The sequence below is a fragment of the Dysidea avara genome, chromosome 6, assembly GCF_963678975.1.
Source record: "Dysidea avara chromosome 6, odDysAvar1.4, whole genome shotgun sequence".
NCBI classification, from domain to species: Eukaryota; Metazoa; Porifera; class Demospongiae; order Dictyoceratida; family Dysideidae; genus Dysidea; species Dysidea avara.
Genome location: NC_089277.1, coordinates 5,140,725 through 5,158,568, shown reverse-complemented (window position 1 = coordinate 5,158,568; position 17,844 = coordinate 5,140,725). Strand labels below are relative to the sequence as shown.

General features: G+C 38.9%; 1 protein-coding gene across 2 annotated transcripts in view; it reads right to left on the bottom strand.

The window, feature by feature from the left end:
• LOC136257624 (uncharacterized) overlaps positions 1 to 17,844 on the bottom strand; it is a 153,390-nt gene that overhangs the window by 79,385 nt on the left and 56,161 nt on the right. The gene's annotated exons all lie outside the window — the stretch shown is intronic.

Below are 17,844 nucleotides of genomic sequence, written 5' to 3'. Positions count from 1 at the left end.
TGAGAGACAATTGGTGAGTTTAACTATACATGTATTTGTGTTGTAAACTTAATTGTAAAAGGTGATTAGTGACCTTGGACCAGGGTGAAAATTTTACTGCTATATTTGGAGGTTGGAGCGTATGTATATCTTAGTATCTCAATAAGTAATCCTTCATGATCACTAATCACTAATAGTACAGTGAAAACTGGTCATTATATAGGTAGGGACAAAATTTTCTGACCTAGCTTATTAAGGAGGTGGCTGCATTTGCAACCTGAAGCAATTGGTAAGAAACATGCTGTTCTAACTGGCTATAGAAATGGATTTAGTGCGTGACAACGTATGAGACAGTGAGTGCTGGCAGAAAGGGGGCAGCCAATCTGTTAGAGCACCAAAGGCACTGCTTCAGACATAGGCAGTTGGCTGTCAGCCCAAAGTGTAAAAATTTTAACTTTTGGTCCTTACAAGCTCCTGATGAAGAAAGCTATGAAGTCAATATCCATAGGATATGTATTTTTCAGAGTATCTGTTTCAGTCCTACTATATAGTAGCCAAGCATAAGACGAACATAACACAGCATTCCAGTAGTTTAGTGGTGACCACAACACTGCCTAAGTAAACTGTGGTGAGATTTCAGATAACCAGAAGCCCTGGAATGCATTCAACACATGAAATATCAAATATCTAATGTCTGGCTTTCATCCACAGTGGACCTGTCTTGGTGGCCACTTGTACAGAAGGCTGCCTCCCTAAGAAGGCCAATTTTCAAATTCTTCTGTGAGACATTTATATGGTTAAATCAGTGCCTTAATTTAATTTAATTTGTTTAATGCCTTGCTAAAGCAGGTACCTGTTTATTATAAGCCAAGAAAATTTGGCCCAAAATAACCATCTTACTGAACCTATTTATTAATCTGGCGCCACCCGCCCCTTCGCAAAAAGTAAGGGTCTGGTGAAATACAAATACTAAATCATTTCTACTGCCCAGATTCAGCGGCAGCCAATTAATGCGTGCAAGTGACGTTCATACATAAATTGCCTTGGCAACACATTGCTTTTGTTTGAATTGAAGTGCAATCATCTGACATAATAAGCATTACATGTGCTGTCTAATTGAATTCCTTTTGAAATGATTTGGTAATTGTATTTCACCAGACCCTTACTTTTTGCGAAGGGGCTGGCAATGCCAGACTACCAACTTATGTGGTTTACTCAGGTACAGTACTGTTCAATTACAATGTCGCACTTGCTCACACATGCAAGTTTGCTTGAGATTTTAAAAATAACTAAGGGGTGTCGCAATTGTTTTTTGGCTACAATCCTCGTGAGGGAAACAGGTGCTACATAGTCTTACAAGTAAAACAGTTGCCACGCCCCTTAATTATCGATGCATAAAATCTTGAGCAAAATTGAGTGTGCGAGTGAGTGCGACGTTGCGCTTGGCAGTGCCGTATATATGGTAGCCATATCAGATACTGCCTAGCAGTAACACATGAGTATTTAAGTCGCAATGTGCTACTTTATCATCCATCTACATACAATCCCTGAATGTGTCATTTTGTGTACAGAGTAATCTGCCACAAGGTTGACCATAAAGCGACCTGAGTAAGGTTTCAGTGTATATTGTTCACCATTTTTAACGGTAGGTACAGTGAAACCTCACTTAGCAGCCACCTCTTTAATATATAAGACCACCTCGGTATATTGGCCACCTCTAGTAGGTCCCAAACATAGCTAAGCAGTACTTTATGACCTCATTAGTAAGGCCACCTTGTTATTCAGGCCAAATTTTTTTGGTCCCAGAGCTGGCCCTAGTAATGAGGTTTCACTGTACTTATATGCATTTTTATTTTTTGTAACTTTTCTTCTTCAGGTTTACTGATGGGCACCATGAAATATTGTTGACTGGTCCGTGCATAATGTGATACCTTGAAAAGCCAAAACGGTACGTAGCATGTCTTGTATACACATGCTGTAATGTGTTGTACACACATCTTAGAAATAAATATAATTATATTCTCTATAAATACTCAGTTCCATTGTGCCACTGGGTCATAAGTGGGTTGAGTATGGATCATCCAGGACATTTGGGTCACATTTTGTCCTGGCCAAGTGGATCTCATCCACTGACAGAATATACAGGATCAGATCACGCATGTAAATTACAGTGGAACTTGTTGATTGCCACCTTCACTCAATAAGCAGGTAGCAGTGTATAAATTCTCAATTTGGAATTGGCTTTTTGAAAGAGGTTGTCTTTCTATACTGGTGGCCATTAAGACAAGTTGTACTGATGGAGTGTACATACCAGAGATGCAACAATATCCTCCACTTAGTGTCGTTTGATAGTGATGCAATGGAGACTATGTGTTGTTGTATTTAAATACTATACTATTATATTGAAACTCTAGTACATATATTTGTTAACTGTTTAGACATACTGAAGCCACACCCACTCATCTGGATTCTACAAATGGAGTCATACCAACTTGTTGCCATTGCACTTACTCGTTACTCCCATTGTGTTTGAATATGCATGCCATCGTGTGAGACTTGCTACCATTGCAGGCCACTGGAGAAGATTTTCATAGCAGTTATACCATAGTCTTTATTGTATAATTCTTATAATATCGTTGTGAAAACTGTTTGGTATTCATGTGTCCTCTGTATGTTGTAATTACATGTGTAATTTTGTGTGGGAGTGCTGCAGAATGCATGGTGACAATTACTGTAAATTATCAGGTGGTTTTGCACACTTCCTTTAGGCTAGCTACATGTGCTAATTACTCACAGCTTGTGTCAACAACTGGTAACCGCAGTTGTACTCTGTGCCATTCTTGAAGCCGCGCCCTTAGAGAGCAAATTATGTGGGGGCGACTAAATTCAAATTTCAAATCGAACAATGGCATGCAGCACACTTTTGTATGGCTACATGCACTGATTAACTACACGCAGCACAGTTCATCAATAACTTGTGACCGCAGTTGTGCTCTGTGTCATTCTTCAAATTCCGAGTTAAATTCTTAGAGAGCAAATTACGTGGGGACGACTAAATTCAAATTTCAAAATAGCCATTCTCGAAAACATATGTTTCAATCTCAACAAAACTTTTAGAACAGTTTAAAGACACATTTCCCTACATGCCAAGCGAGTATTGCGGAAAACAACAATATAAGTTTTGTATTTAGACTCAGGTTGGCTGAGGACGACTGAAACTTCGTTTGGTGCTGTAATTACGACTGTAGGGTAATGCTGTATGGTGAAATCGATGATGTGAATCTTGAAGCGATTGAGAGAGTACTAAAGGGATAGCAGAGCAATCAATGTTTGGAATGCACAAAGGAATGCAAGGCATACACCTGCGGTTGCGTCTAACCGCATGCGATAAAAAAAGAAACCCCTTTGATGTCGGCAACCTCAGTCTCGAAACAGTCAGCATGGATTTGCATCACTGCTTGTGTGGTAATTACTAGTGACACGATGAGTTCAATTCTAGAGTTTCAGAGGGATAGCGTAAGTGATGGGTGAGTTACAGGAAGGCCGAATTTGACAACGTTCGTTCCTGTAAAATCCTCACGTGTAATGGTCATGTCATTTATTGTCTGCGGCATGAGTTTCTGCTTTACTGGCCACGTGACTCAGTACCGTGAGTCTTGATGACAAGCAAATTACTGACAGGCCAACTTTGTACAACGTTCGTTCCAGTAAAATCCTTATGTGTAGTGGTTGCATCATTATTGTCTGTGACACACAATTCTGTTTCACTGGCCACGCAATTTACTACGGTGAGTTGTACATACGCATATGTAATGGTTATACCACAGCTGCGAAGGATTTTGCTGATATATACATTCATCATTCGTATCATAGTCCCTCACATCCATCCATCATTACAGCATAGGCCAGACAAGCCTTCTCAGTGAGTTGAGGTCACACAATAGCCACACACTTGTTTTTGTCCACCTCATGAGCCTCCGCTGCTCTCTCAAATGTTAGCAGGAAAGCTTCTATATTGTCACCTTCAGACAAATTTGTCAACTTTAACAACTCTAGCCCAACTTATACTCGACATGGCCTTCTCTTGGTTGTAGTGGTATGCGACATAGGATACTTTCCTATCACGAATATTGCACACAACATAATTATTATAATATCAAGACACACGGTAGTGTATCGTGCAGCCCAAGAAGCTGGCGTGCCACACCGTGAGTATATTAACAGGAAGAAAGAAAACGCAATTTTCGCACCTGTGTAGCTCTGTGATCCCTTATCTGATTAGAACCAAATTTGCTATAGAAGTGCCGGCCAGTTAGGGGAATCTACATACCAAATTTGAAGAACATTGCTCCAGCCATTCCGAGATATAAGTGAACAAAGTTTCATTTTAATTTCTTCATTGCTTTCTTCTTCATTTCGCACACTTCGCAAAATCCGCCATAAACCACGAACGCATACTCCAATTGGGCTGAAATTTGGCACACATATAGGGCTCATTAAGGAAAATATTAGTACCAACGTTGGTAGGAATCCAATGAACATTCACAGAGTTATGACTGACTATTTGCGTAAAATAAGGTCGAAGTTCTGTCATGCCCACAGGATAAACCCCTTGGAGGAATGAGCTGAAAATTTCTATGTAGATGGAGTAGCCATCGCAGGAGTGCCTTGTTGTGATTCGAAAGGAATCGAGATAAAGAACATGGAGATATGACACAAAATCCAACCTGTGTCACAATTATGCAACTGATTTTTATGAATAAAAAAACTATTAGTTTTCACGCCTACCAAGCACGCCGCTAAGAGCAATAAGCCGAATATTTTGTTGGAATAATCATCATAAAAAGTACTTGCAGTAGAACAGAAGAATCGGATTACAAACCACTGGGTTATGATTCGAAAGGCAATTACGAGTAGCAAATGTGAGATCGAGATATTCTAATAGAACAGTCACTCTAAAAGAGCATTCAGCTATGTTTATAACTTACTCCATTATAGAATTATATAACATTGCAAGTTATTCTGTAAGGAATTCAGCTACAAACAGTCAATCTGATAGACAATTCAGCTACAGGCAAATCACTCTGTAGAGAGTTCACCTAGAAACAAGTCACCCTGTAGAGAGATCAGCTAGAAGCAGTCACCTTGTAGGGAGTTCAGCTACAAAGAAAAGACCATGTAGAGAGTCCAGCTGCAAACAAATCACCCTGTAGAGAGTTTAACTATAACAGATCACCCTGTAGAGAGTTCAGCTGCAAACAAATCATCAGAAGAAGTCACCTTGTAGAGAGTTCAGCCACAAAGAAACCACCATGTAGAGAGTACAGCTACAAACAAATCACCCTGTAGAGAGTTCAGCTATGAACAGATCACCCTGTAGAGAGTTCAGCCAGAAACAAGTCATCCAGTAGAGAGATCAGCTACGTAGAAGGATCACCTTGTAGAGAGTTCAGCTACAAACAAATCATTCTGTAGAGAGATCAGATAGAAGTTACCTTGTAGAGAGTTCAGCTACAAAGAAACCATCATGTAGAGAGTTCAGATGCAAACAAATCACCCTGTAGAGAGTTCAGCTACAAACAATTCACCTTGTAAAGAGATCAACCAGAAGAAGTTACCTTGTAGAGAATTCAGCTGCAAACAAATCATGTTGTAGAAAGATCAGCTAGAAGAAGTTACCTTGTAGATAGCTAAGCTACAAAGAAACCATCATGTAGAGAGTTCAGCTGCAAACAAATCACCCTATAGAGAGCTCAGGTACGAAAATATCAGAGTTCAGCTAGAAAAATTCGCCTTGTAGAGGGTTCGGCTACAAATAAACCACCTAAAGAGTTCAGCTGCAAACAAATCACCCTGTAAAGAGTTCAACTAGAAGCAAGTAATCCTGTAGAGAGATCAGCTAGAAGGATCACCTTGTAGAGAGTTCAGCTACAAATAAATCATCCTGTAGATAGTTCAGCTACAAACAAGTCATTCTGTAGAGAGATTAGCTAGAAGGATCACCCTGCAGAGAGTTCAGTTATGAACAAATCACCCTGCAGATAGTTCATCTACAAACAAGCCACCCTGTAGAGAGATCAGCTAGAAACCAGTGACTGTAGAGAGTTCAGCTACAAAAACAAGTCACCCTTTAGAGAGATAAGCCAGACAAAGTAACCCTTTAGAGAGATCAGATAGAAATACATCACCCTGTGGAGAGTTCAGCTACTAAGAAACCACCCTGTAGAGAGTTCAGCTACCATGTAAACAAGTTACCCTGTAGAGAGATTGGCTAGAAAAAAGGAGAGATCAGCTAGAAACAAATTACCTTGTAGAGAGTTCAGCTACAAATAAAATCACCCTGTAGAGAGTTCAGTTACAAACAAATCACTGTGTAGAGAGTTCAACTACAAACAGATAACCCTGCAGAGCGTTCAACTAGAAACAAGTCACCCAGTAGAGAGAATCAAAGAGTTCATCTACAAGCAAATCACCCTGTAGAGACTTCAGCTACATTTCAAATCACCCAGTAGAGAGATCAGCTGCAAACAAGTTATCCGTAGGGAACAATTAACATGTAATAAATATATGTATTATACATATAATCTAAACTAAAACAGCCAAGCTGTAAAAAAAGTGCGGCCCTAGGAGGAGGCAACACAAATTCACCTGAATTGTCGTAATTAAAATCCCATCCAAAAACAGCTTGTAGCTGTAAAAAAAGTGCGTGTCCAAGTAAAGCAGAGTTAACTGCGACAAAAAGTAATGATATCATAATGCGGCCATGTGCGAGGTGTGCAAGTTGTAAAATTAATATTAGCTAATCAGATAATGCAATGTTATTGTTAAAGTGTTAATGAGAACTATGTGATGCTACTAGTTTTTAAGTGCGTGGGCATCTTCATAAATGCCACACAAATTTAATTCTCAATAAAGCAATGTGTATAGATTCTCTGATAGCAATATATAGTTTGAGTTTGGTCGCCTTTCCTTTGTTCATAGCATTGTCGTACACAGGAAAGGCGGCTAAACTCAAACTATTTATTGCCATCAGAGAATCTATACACATTGCTTTATTGAGAATTAAATTTGTGTGGCATTTATGAAGATGCCCACACACTTAAAAACTAGCAGCATCACATATTTCTCATTAACACTTTAACAATAACATTGCATTATCTCATTAGCTAATATTAATTTTACAACTTGCACACCTCGCACATGGCTGCATTATGATATCGTTACTTTTTGTCGCAGTTAACTCTGCTTTACTTGGACACGCACTTTTTTTTACAGCTACAAGCTGTTTTTGGATGGGATTTCAATACTTTTTGTTAGAATAAGCATTACACTGTTGAAAACAATAGGTGAGTTTCCATGGTTTTGACAGAAACCCCAGATTACAGTGACAGAATATTAAAATACAACTGTAATTTTAGTGGCATGCAACTACAGTCAACTAACACCCATTTTAACTAGTAAACCCTTAGTAACACTTTGCCTTTCATCTTGTACTGCATCAAGATACTCTAATAGAGCAGTCACAAAACAGCTGTAACAGAGCAATCAATATTACAGCATAGTTACAACTTCTACCTAACACTGGATTGTATAGTTTAAATTACTAGTTACTTACAGACTTTACAATACAAAAATACAGCACCTGTAGAAATGTGACTGTTCTATTAGAGTGATTGACTGCTCTGTTAGAGTATCTTGATCTACTTCAAGCATTGACTAATTCAAGCGGAGAAACCATGCCCTTTCCCATATCAATAGGAGATCTTGTGAAATGAAATAAGAATAGTAGAGAAATGGCAAGTATGTATAGAGACAATAGGGGGGCGCGTAATTATGTCCTGATGTAATAAACGCCTTTAAAATTTATATTACTACTAAATAATCGCACCAGAATAGGCTGTGATCTTTGAGAGACTGTTGTCTCATTGCTTGTCTTTTCATATTGAAGGGATTTAGTGCACAATTGGTGAGTCTAACTATACATGTATTTGTGTAGTAAACTTAATTGTAAACAGGCGATTAGCGCATACCATGATAAAACATGTGTTTGCCGGTACCTTGATTTGTACAGTAGTCTCTCATGATTATTAGAGATAGAGTGGTAACACCTGATGTCACAGTTGTTTCATAATCACTTCCGCGGGGCAGAAAATGTACACATGCTATTGGGGCGCGAGTTTACTTTGCCTGAGGTTTGTTGAGACTGTCTTTCTAAATGAAACCACGTTATCAGGAACAAGGAAGAGAGTAGTATAATAGATATATAAGAAGTGCAGGTTAGTTTGATCCGTGCTGGGCGAGTTATGACTGATAATTGTGTGGTCACAAGGATTTTGACACTTCTGAAAAGTGCGATAGAAGATTCCCACAACATTTATATATTCAACAAATTGACATACAATGGTTCATTATTGTTCATTCTTTCTTACTGAAGTGATTTTTAGTGACAATGGCTTTCTCGAGTTCAGCCCAAACTAACAGCCGTTTTATCCTTTTAACCTGGGTAAAGCCAACCTGACAATTCCTTCATCACAAGATTGGACAGAGTTTGCCTCTGTGTCCACTGTTTGAGCATTTATTATTGATTTATGTTATTATCAAAGTTATATAGCTAGCTACCTTTTAAACCAACCTGATGCCCAAGTGATGTTTTTCATCATGTTTCCCAACTTCTGATCTATGTCCTGAGTAAGTTTCATGCTGAATGGAGCACCAGAAGCCAAGTTGCAGCCTCTTGAAGGTGCTCCGCCATTGAATTTGCCCCAATTTTTGCCCCGCGGAAGTTGCGGTTACGCATTTTAACGTAATTTTGTGACGTAAAAGTTATCGCTCTATTGGATCAGGGTAAAACTTTTACTGCTATATTTAGAGGTTGTAGCGTTTGTATATCTTAGTGTCTTAATAAATAATCCTCCATGATCACTAATCACTAATAGTACAGTGAAAACAGGTCATTATTCAGGTACGGACAAAATTTTCTGACCTAGCTTATTAAGGGGGTGGCTGCTTTTTGCGGCCTTAAAATGGTAAGAAGCATGCTGTTCTAACTGGCTATAGAGATGGATTTAGTGCGAACAGCATGTGAGACAGTGAGTGCTGGCAGCAAGGGAGCAGCCAATCTGTTAGAGCACCAAAGGCACTGCTTCAGACATAGGCAGTTGCCTGTCAGCCCAACGTGTAAAAATTTTCACTTTTGGTGCTTATAAGCAAAAGTGATGAAGTCATTATCCATAGGATAATATATTATATTTTTCAGAGTATCCCTTCAGTTCTACTATATAGTAGCCAAGCATAGGATGAACATAACACAGCATTCCAGTGGTTTAGTGGCAACCACAACACTGCCTGAGTTAAACTGTAGTGAGATTTGAGACTACCAGAAGCCCTGGAATGCCTTCAACACATGAAATACCAAATATCTAATGCCTGGCTTTCATCCACAGTGGACCTGTCTTGGTGGCCACTTGTACAGAAGGGGAACAGCTGCCACACAGTCTTGCGAGCGAAACAGTTGCCATACCCCTTAATTATCAATTTTTTAAATTTTGAGCAAAATTGTGCATGTAAGCGAGTGCGATGTTGTGCTTCGGCGGTGCCGTGTATATAGTAGCCATATCAGAGACTGCCTAGCAGTGACACATCATGAGTATTTAAGTCATAATGCATTACTTTATCATCCATCTAAATACAATCCCTGAATGTGTCATTTTGTGTACAGAGCAATCTGCCACAAGAAGTGACCTGAGTAAGGTTTCAGCGTATATTATTAACCAGTAATATTGCTCACCATTGTTAACCGTATGTACAGAGAAACCTCACTTAGTGGCCACCTCTATAATAAGACCACCTCATTATATTGGCCCCCTATAGAAGGTTCCAAATATAGCTAAGCAGTACTTTATGACCTCATTAATAAGGCCACCTTGTTATTCAGGCCAAATTTTTTTGGTCCCAGAGCTGGCCCTAGTAATGAGGTTTCACTGTACTTATGTGCATTTTTATTTTTTGTAACTTTTCTTTTTCAGGTTTACTGATGGGCACTATGAAGCATTGTTGACTGGTCTGTGCATAAATGCTAAAACGGTACGTAGCATGTCTTGTATGCACGTGTTGTAATGTGTTGTAGTGTGTCCACACATCTTAGAAATGATTATAACTGTATTCTCTATAAATACTCAGTTCCATTGTGCCACTGGGTCATAAGTGGGTTGAGTATGGATCATCCAGGACAATTTGGGTCACATTTTGTCCTGGCCAAGTGGATTTCATCCACTGACAGAATATACAAGATCAGATCACTTGCATTAGTTACGGTGGAACTTGTTTATTGCCACCTTTACTCAATAAGCAGGTAGCAGTGTATAAATTCTCAATTTGGAATTGGCTTTTCAAGAGAGGTTGTCTTTCTATACTGGTGGCCATTAAGACAGGTTGTACTGATGGACTGTGCATACTAGAGATGCAACACTTAGTGTCGTTTGATAGTGATACAATGGAGACTATGTATTGTTGTATTTAAATACTATACTATTATATATGAACTCTAGCACATATTTATAACAAGAATGTTTGTTAACTGTTTAGACATACTGGAGCCACACTTACTCATCTGGATTCTACAAATGGAGTCATATCAATTTGTTGTGACTGCATTTACTCCCATTGTGTATGGATGAATATACATGCCATCGTGTGAGACTTGCTACCATGGCAGGCCACTGGAGAAGAATTTCATAGCAGTTATATCACAGTCATTGTTGTACAATTCTTACATTATTGTTGTGAAAACTATTTGGTATTCATGTTTCCTCTCTATGTTGTAATTACATGTGTAATTTTGTGTGGGGGTGCTATAAAATGCATGGTGACAATTGTAAATTTTTCAGGTGGTTTTGCACATTTCCTTTTAGGCTAGCTACATGTGCTAATTACTCACAGCTTGTGTCAACAACTGGTAACCGCAGTTGTGCTCTGTGTCATTCTTTAAGCTGCGCCCTTAGAGAGCAAATTACGTGGGGGCGACTAAATTCAAATCGAACGATGGTATGCAGCACCATAGATTATAGACTATAATCTACGGTAGTCACACTTCTCTGTGGCTACATGCACTGATTAACTACATAGAGTGCCAGTTCACCAATAACCAGTGACCGCAGTTGTGCTGTGCATCATTCTTTAAATTCCGAGTTAAATTCTTACAGAGAGCAATTTACGTGGGGGTGACTAAATTCAAATTTCAAACTAGCCATTCTCAAAAACATATGTTTCAATCTCAACGAAATTTTTAGAACAGTTTAAAGACACATTGCCCTACACGCCAAGCGAGTATTGCAGAAAACAACAATATGGGGTTTGTATTGGCCTCTAGGTCGACTGAGGACAACTGAAACTTTGTTTGGTGCTGAAATTACGATTGTAGGGTAATGATGTATGGTGAAATCAATGATGTGAATCTTGAGGTGATCGAGATAGTACTGAAGCGATAGCAAGGAAATCAATGTTCGGAATGCACAAAGGAACGCAAGGCATGCACCTGCAGTTGCGTCTAACCGCATGCGAAAAAAACAAAAAAAAATGAAACATCCCCTTTGATGTCGGAAATCTCCATCACGAAACAATCGGCATGGATTTGCTTCACTGCTTGTGTGATAGTTATTAGTGACACGATGAGTTTAACTCTAGAGTTTCAGAGCGATAGCATAAATGATGGGTGAGTTATAGACAAGCCAAATTTGACAACGTTTGTTCCTGTAAAATCCTCACGTGTAGTGGTCGCATCATTTATTGTCTGCGGCGCACGTTTCTGCTTTACTGGCCATGCGACTCACTACCATGAGTCTTGATTTTTGCCATTAACCTACCATCACAGCCATTTCTTGGCCGCCACCTTGGATTTCACATCTTCTTTCATCCTGGCCTTTTTGGGGGCCGCACTTTTTTTTTACAGCTTGGCTGTTTTGGTTTAGATATCACTTCTTTTTGTATTGCAAGCCACAAAGCCAGCCATTAACTGGCTTTGGTGCTTCCTTCTAACTTGTTTATTTTCTTTTCTGCAGGAATTGTGGAACAAAGGAAGAAATGTTGCGTACAGTTTTTTGCCTGATTAAAAATATTTGTATATTTAACAATGAAAGATAATCATACTGTAGGTAATAATGTGACTTCTTATACATAACTGAACTGTAGCTGAAACTCCCATTGTTTGTAGCTGAACTCTTTTCAGAGTGACTTGTTTCTAGCTGAACTCTCTACATGGTGATTTGTTTCCAACACATATTTCTACATGATGATTTTTTTTTGTAGCTGATCCTTATAAGGTAACTTGTATCTAGCTGATATCTCTAAGGGTGACTTGTTTGTAGCTGATTTCTCTACAGGGTGATTTGTTTGTAGCTGAACTCTCTACATGATGGTTTCTTTGTAGCTGAACTCTTTACAGGGTAACTTCTTCTAGCTGATCTCTCTACAGGGTGACTTGTTTGTAGCTGAACTTTCAACTTGATGGTTTCTTTGTAGCTGAATTCTCTACAAGGTAACTTCTTCTAGCTGATCTCTCTACAGGACGATTTATTTGTAGCTGAATTCTCTACAGGGTGGTTTGTTTGCAGCTGAACTCTCTACATGGTGGTTTGTTTGTAGCTGAACTCTCCACAAGGTGACTTCTTATAGCTGAACTATCTTATCTACACAGTAATCTTTTCGTAGCTGAACTCTCTACAGGGTGATTTGTTTGTAGCTGAACTCTCTACAAGATGATTTGTTTCTAGCTGATCTCTCTATAGGGTAACTTGTTTGTAGCTGAACTCTTTACAGGATGGTTTCTTTATAACTGATCTCTCTACAGAGTGACTTGTTTATAGCTGAACTCTCTACAAGGTGATTTGTTTGCAGCTGAACTCTGTACAGAGTGGTTTTTTGTAACTGAACTCTCTACAAGGTGACTTCTTCTAGCTGATCTCTCTACAGGGCGATTTGTTTGTAGCTGAATTCTCTACAGGGTGATTTGTTTGCAGCTGAACTCTCTCCATGATGGTTTCTTTGTAGCCAAACTCTGATGTGGTTGTAGCTGAACTCTCTACAGGGTGATTTGTTTGTAGCTGAACTCTCTACAGGATGGTTTATTTGTAGCTGAACTCTCTGCAAGGTTATTTCTTCTAGCTGATCTCTCTACTGGGTGACTTGTGTCTAGTTGTACACTCTACAAGGTGATTTGTTTGTAACTGAATACTCTACATGGTGATTGTTTGTAGCCAAACTCTCTGCAGAGTGATTTGTTTGTAACTGAACTCTCTACAGGAAGGTTTCTTTGTAGCTGATGTCTCTACAGTGTGATTTGTTTGTAGCTGAACTCTCTACAGGGTGCATGATTTGTTTATACCTGAACTCTCTTCGGTGTGACTTGTATTGTTCTGAATCACTACAGTGATATATTTGTAGCTGAACTCTCTATAGGATGACTTGCTTCTTGCTGAACTGTCTATAAGATTAACTGTTTGCACTTGAACTCCCTACAGAATATATGTAACAGAATTCTATAATGGAGTAAATAAATTAGTTGAATGCTCTATTAGGGCGACTGTTCTATTAGAGTATCTCGATCTCGCATTTGCTACACGAAGTTGGCTTTCGAATCGTAACTTGGTGGTTTGTAATCTGATTCTTCTGTACTACTGCAAGGACTTTCTATGAAGATTATTCCATCTATACACCAATTTTCAGCTCATTGCTCTAAGCGGTTTGCCTAGTAGGCGTAAAAACTAATACTTTTTTATTCATAAAAATCGATCATGTAATAGAGACACAGGTTGGGTTTTGTGTCATATCTCCGTGATCTTTACGTCGATTCCTTTCAAACCACCAAAAGGCACTCCTACGATGATTACTCCATCTATATATCAATTTTCAACTCATTCCATGAAGCGGTTTACCCTGTAGACGTGGCAACAAATCGATCTTGTTTTACGCGAATAATCGGTCATAACTCCCGAACCATTCATCGGATTTGCACCAAATGTGATGCTAGGATTTGCCTTTGGACTCCCTTTCTGTGTGCCAATCTTCAAGGTGATCGGAGTACACATTTGTGTTTTATACAATTTTTGCAAGTGTGCGAAAACACGAAGAAGAAGAATAAGAAAAAAACGAAGAAAAATAATCGAAACTTTGGCAGCTCGTATCTCGGAAATGGCTGGAGCGATTTCCTTCAAATTTGGTATGTAGACTTCCCTGGCTGGCTGGCAACTCTGTAGCAAATTTTGTTCCAATCGGATAAGGGATCACTGAGATACAAAAGTGTGAATATGACATTTTCTTTCTTCCTGTCAATATACCCACGGTGTGGCGCACCGGCTTCTTGAGCCGCACGACACACGATAGTGTGTCTTGATTTGTAGATTTACTTATAAAATCAGAAATAGTTAAAGTATTTAAAATCTGCTTCATCTTTTTCTTCTTCCTAAGGCAAAGAAAAGAGATAATTTTAAAAAGCCCCAAAGCTGGCCATAGGCCGGTTTTGGGGTATACATATACAAAAAGAAGTGAAATCTAATCCAAAACAGCCAAGCTGTAAAAAAAGTAGTGCAGCCCTCAAAAAGGCTATGGTGAAAAAAGATGTGAAATCTAAGGTGGTGGCCAAGAAATGGCTGTGATGGTAGGTTAATGGTAAAAATTTTAATAACAACAATGCAGGTGAATTTGGTGCCACTTGGTCTTGGCACAAAATTCACCTGATTTGTCGTTATTAAAGTTTTTACCATTAACCTACCATCACAGCCATTTCTTGGCCACCACCTTAGATTTCACATCTTTTATCACTATAGCCTTTTTGAGGGCTGCACTACTTTTTTTACAGCTTTGCTGTTTTGGATTAGATGATATATATCACGATATACAAATTCATCATGCAGTTTGTGCATTTACACTGATAACAATTGTAGCACTGATGTACTAGAAACACAATACAACATGGTACATGACTAGTATACAACATTGCAAGCTCTTTTATTAAAGAAGTACAGTGTACAATGACATTTTGGGTACATGTTTTCTCTTATTATATATAGCTAAAATCTAAAGCTACCTAGATTTATATCACGATATAAAGATTCTATATCATATTTGATATTATTTGATTTATTGCTTATCCTCTATGTAATCGGCATAAGCCGTTCTTCCTTACCAGAGCAACTAAGTACATATACAACACACAGAGCAAAACACAAACAATTTACACAAAAACAAACAAACAATAAAAAAATATGTATAATAACTACACAACACAGGACACGTAGCTACAAATTTAACACTGGTAATTACTAAGCTAAGTATATAGATTTATCATAATTAACAAGGATAGGACAAGTCAATGTACTAGGAAGTGATGCTGTTGAATGAATTGAATTCCAATAAGCAGAGGCACTACAGCGAAATATCTCCTAGTTCTGGAGAACTTATAATTACGAGTATTCGCAAGATAATCACCACAGCATGTGTTGTATGACTGCTGACAATGAAAGACAATTGGAGGATCTAATGATGAAGTCTCTTTTGTTTGTAGTAGCCAAACATAGCAGGAATAGATTGTAATTGTATGATGTCAGGTACAGATAGCCGGTGCACCTCTCTATGATGTACAGATACGTGATCAAATTTACATAAAGATTTAGACAGCACAATTTTGCAATTGCTGTAAACAAGAAATTTGATCCTTCCTCAAAGGAGGATCCCACACTGGTAATGTGTAACTTATTTTCGAAAGATTCTGTTAGTAATTTAAGGATAGGAAATGTCAAAGAGTTCCGATGAGTACTTAATAAGTGAAGATAATATGCAACTCGTTTACATACATCATTAACTTGATGATCCCACCATAACTGCTTATCAAAAATTATTCCTAAATGTGACTGGATCTACGAAAACTGTTCTTATCGCCCAAGACAGGAAGTTTGATTTTTTCACACAAACACAAAGCTTAATGAATGCACTATCAAGTTTCACTGCCACAGTCCACCAGAGTAAAGTGGTCTGCTTTTGCTGGCTGCTTTTCTAGAGCACAGTGGAGAGCCGTACGAGTGGTCTGGGGTCTTGATGGAGCCCTGGCCGACCAGGAGATGGCTGTGTGTGGCTGTACAGCTCTGTGGTGTTGGACAATGACCTGTGCTGTAAATTTCCTTTCATCTTAGCCAGTTCTGAGCCCTGAATGGCCTATAACTTGGCCTAATTCATCCTAGCACGTCTCTTTTCAATTTTTGAACACTATCTTGCCCGCCTTCCAGGGCCCCCGCCTCCCACCCCTTCTGGAGCTCGCCTGATACAGACAACCTCGGTTTAAAAACTATCTAAAATGGCGGGAAACTTAGCTGTTGACTACTTCTTCAGTGGATGATTAGGAAGGTAAGAAATTGTTGTGAAACGCGTGAAAATTTGGTATGCGTAGCTACCACCATTGGCCAGCTACAACACACAGAATATTTAAAACCGACGTTTCTCGATACTTTTAAATGGGCGATAAGACCGGTTTTCCCAGAGACAGTCACAAATATCTTTGGTGGTCAACTTCTTTAGCTGATTGTCATTAACAATAATGGAAGGACATGACACATTTTGAGGTGATTTAGGTGTAAACCACAGTACACTGGATTTATTGATGTTAAGTTTCAGACAACTAGCAGATATCCAATCAGAAACCAATGCAAAGTCATAGGATAACTGCATCTTTACAGAGTCAAAGTCAGAACTAGAGCAGATAAGTGTGGTGTCATCTGCAAATTGTAATAGTTTACAAAACTTGACAATAGAAGGCATTTCGTAAGGAACAACAGTGGTCCTAGAGCACTGCCTTGAGGGATCCCACCCTTTACAGTTGTCAAGGAAGAAGTACTACCATTGAGTTATACTCGTTGGAGACGATTGGAAAGATAGTTTGTGAGCCATGTAAGTTCACTCCCAGACACACCCAGCTCACTAAGGTAATTCAGTAAAATTGTGTGATCCAAAGAATCAAATGCTTTGTTGAGATCTAAAAAGGCTGTGCACCCAATTTTTCTGCAGTCCAGAGCACTTACAATAGTATCAACAGCATAAAGGAGGATTTGTTCTGTAGATTTGCCTTAACATATCATGATACAGAAAATTTTATCATGATATATCGATATAAAAATATCACATATCGCACATCACTACTTGGTTAGCCCTTGAATGAACCGCTTGTACTTCGCTCTCTCTTCAGCTTGCTCTTGAACATGGCGTCTTCTCACACTCCTGCTCGCAATGCATCTTCTCCTCTTCTCACTTCTTCTTTCATGCCTGCTACTTTACTATGATCATCTCATTAGGTTGGTAGTGTTTTCCTGAGTTGAGCATAGCATACACCAGACAGTGGGCCTTGCTTAATGACTGTAGTGATGTGAACCCTACTCCAGTTACCAACTGTGAGAGTGGCAAGCACAGTTCACCAAGCTGATTGACAACAATTCATATCAAGGGCAAATAGAAGTGCAACAGAATGGCCCTTTATACAAAAATTCTTAGAACAGCCCAGACCAGTGGTACAAAATAAAACAAAAACAAACAAACAATGTTCAGTTGTTGGATGGCTTTTGGGCCTGTTCAGTCTTGCTCAATTCTTGCTCCTTCACACATGTAGTGATTATACTAAGGTCAAGGTTCACTTCTGGTAAAGGTCGAAGTTTGCGTACAGTGGGTAGCTACAGTACATACAGTAACTAGTTATTAGAGTGTACCAACAACTCAAATACTTATCTAGGGTGTGGTCAGTACAACAGTTGGATTTAGTCAGCATTAATTCAAAAAAGCTCCTTATATCAAGGTAAAACAGACCACAAATCTATTAGTGATTCCAATGCT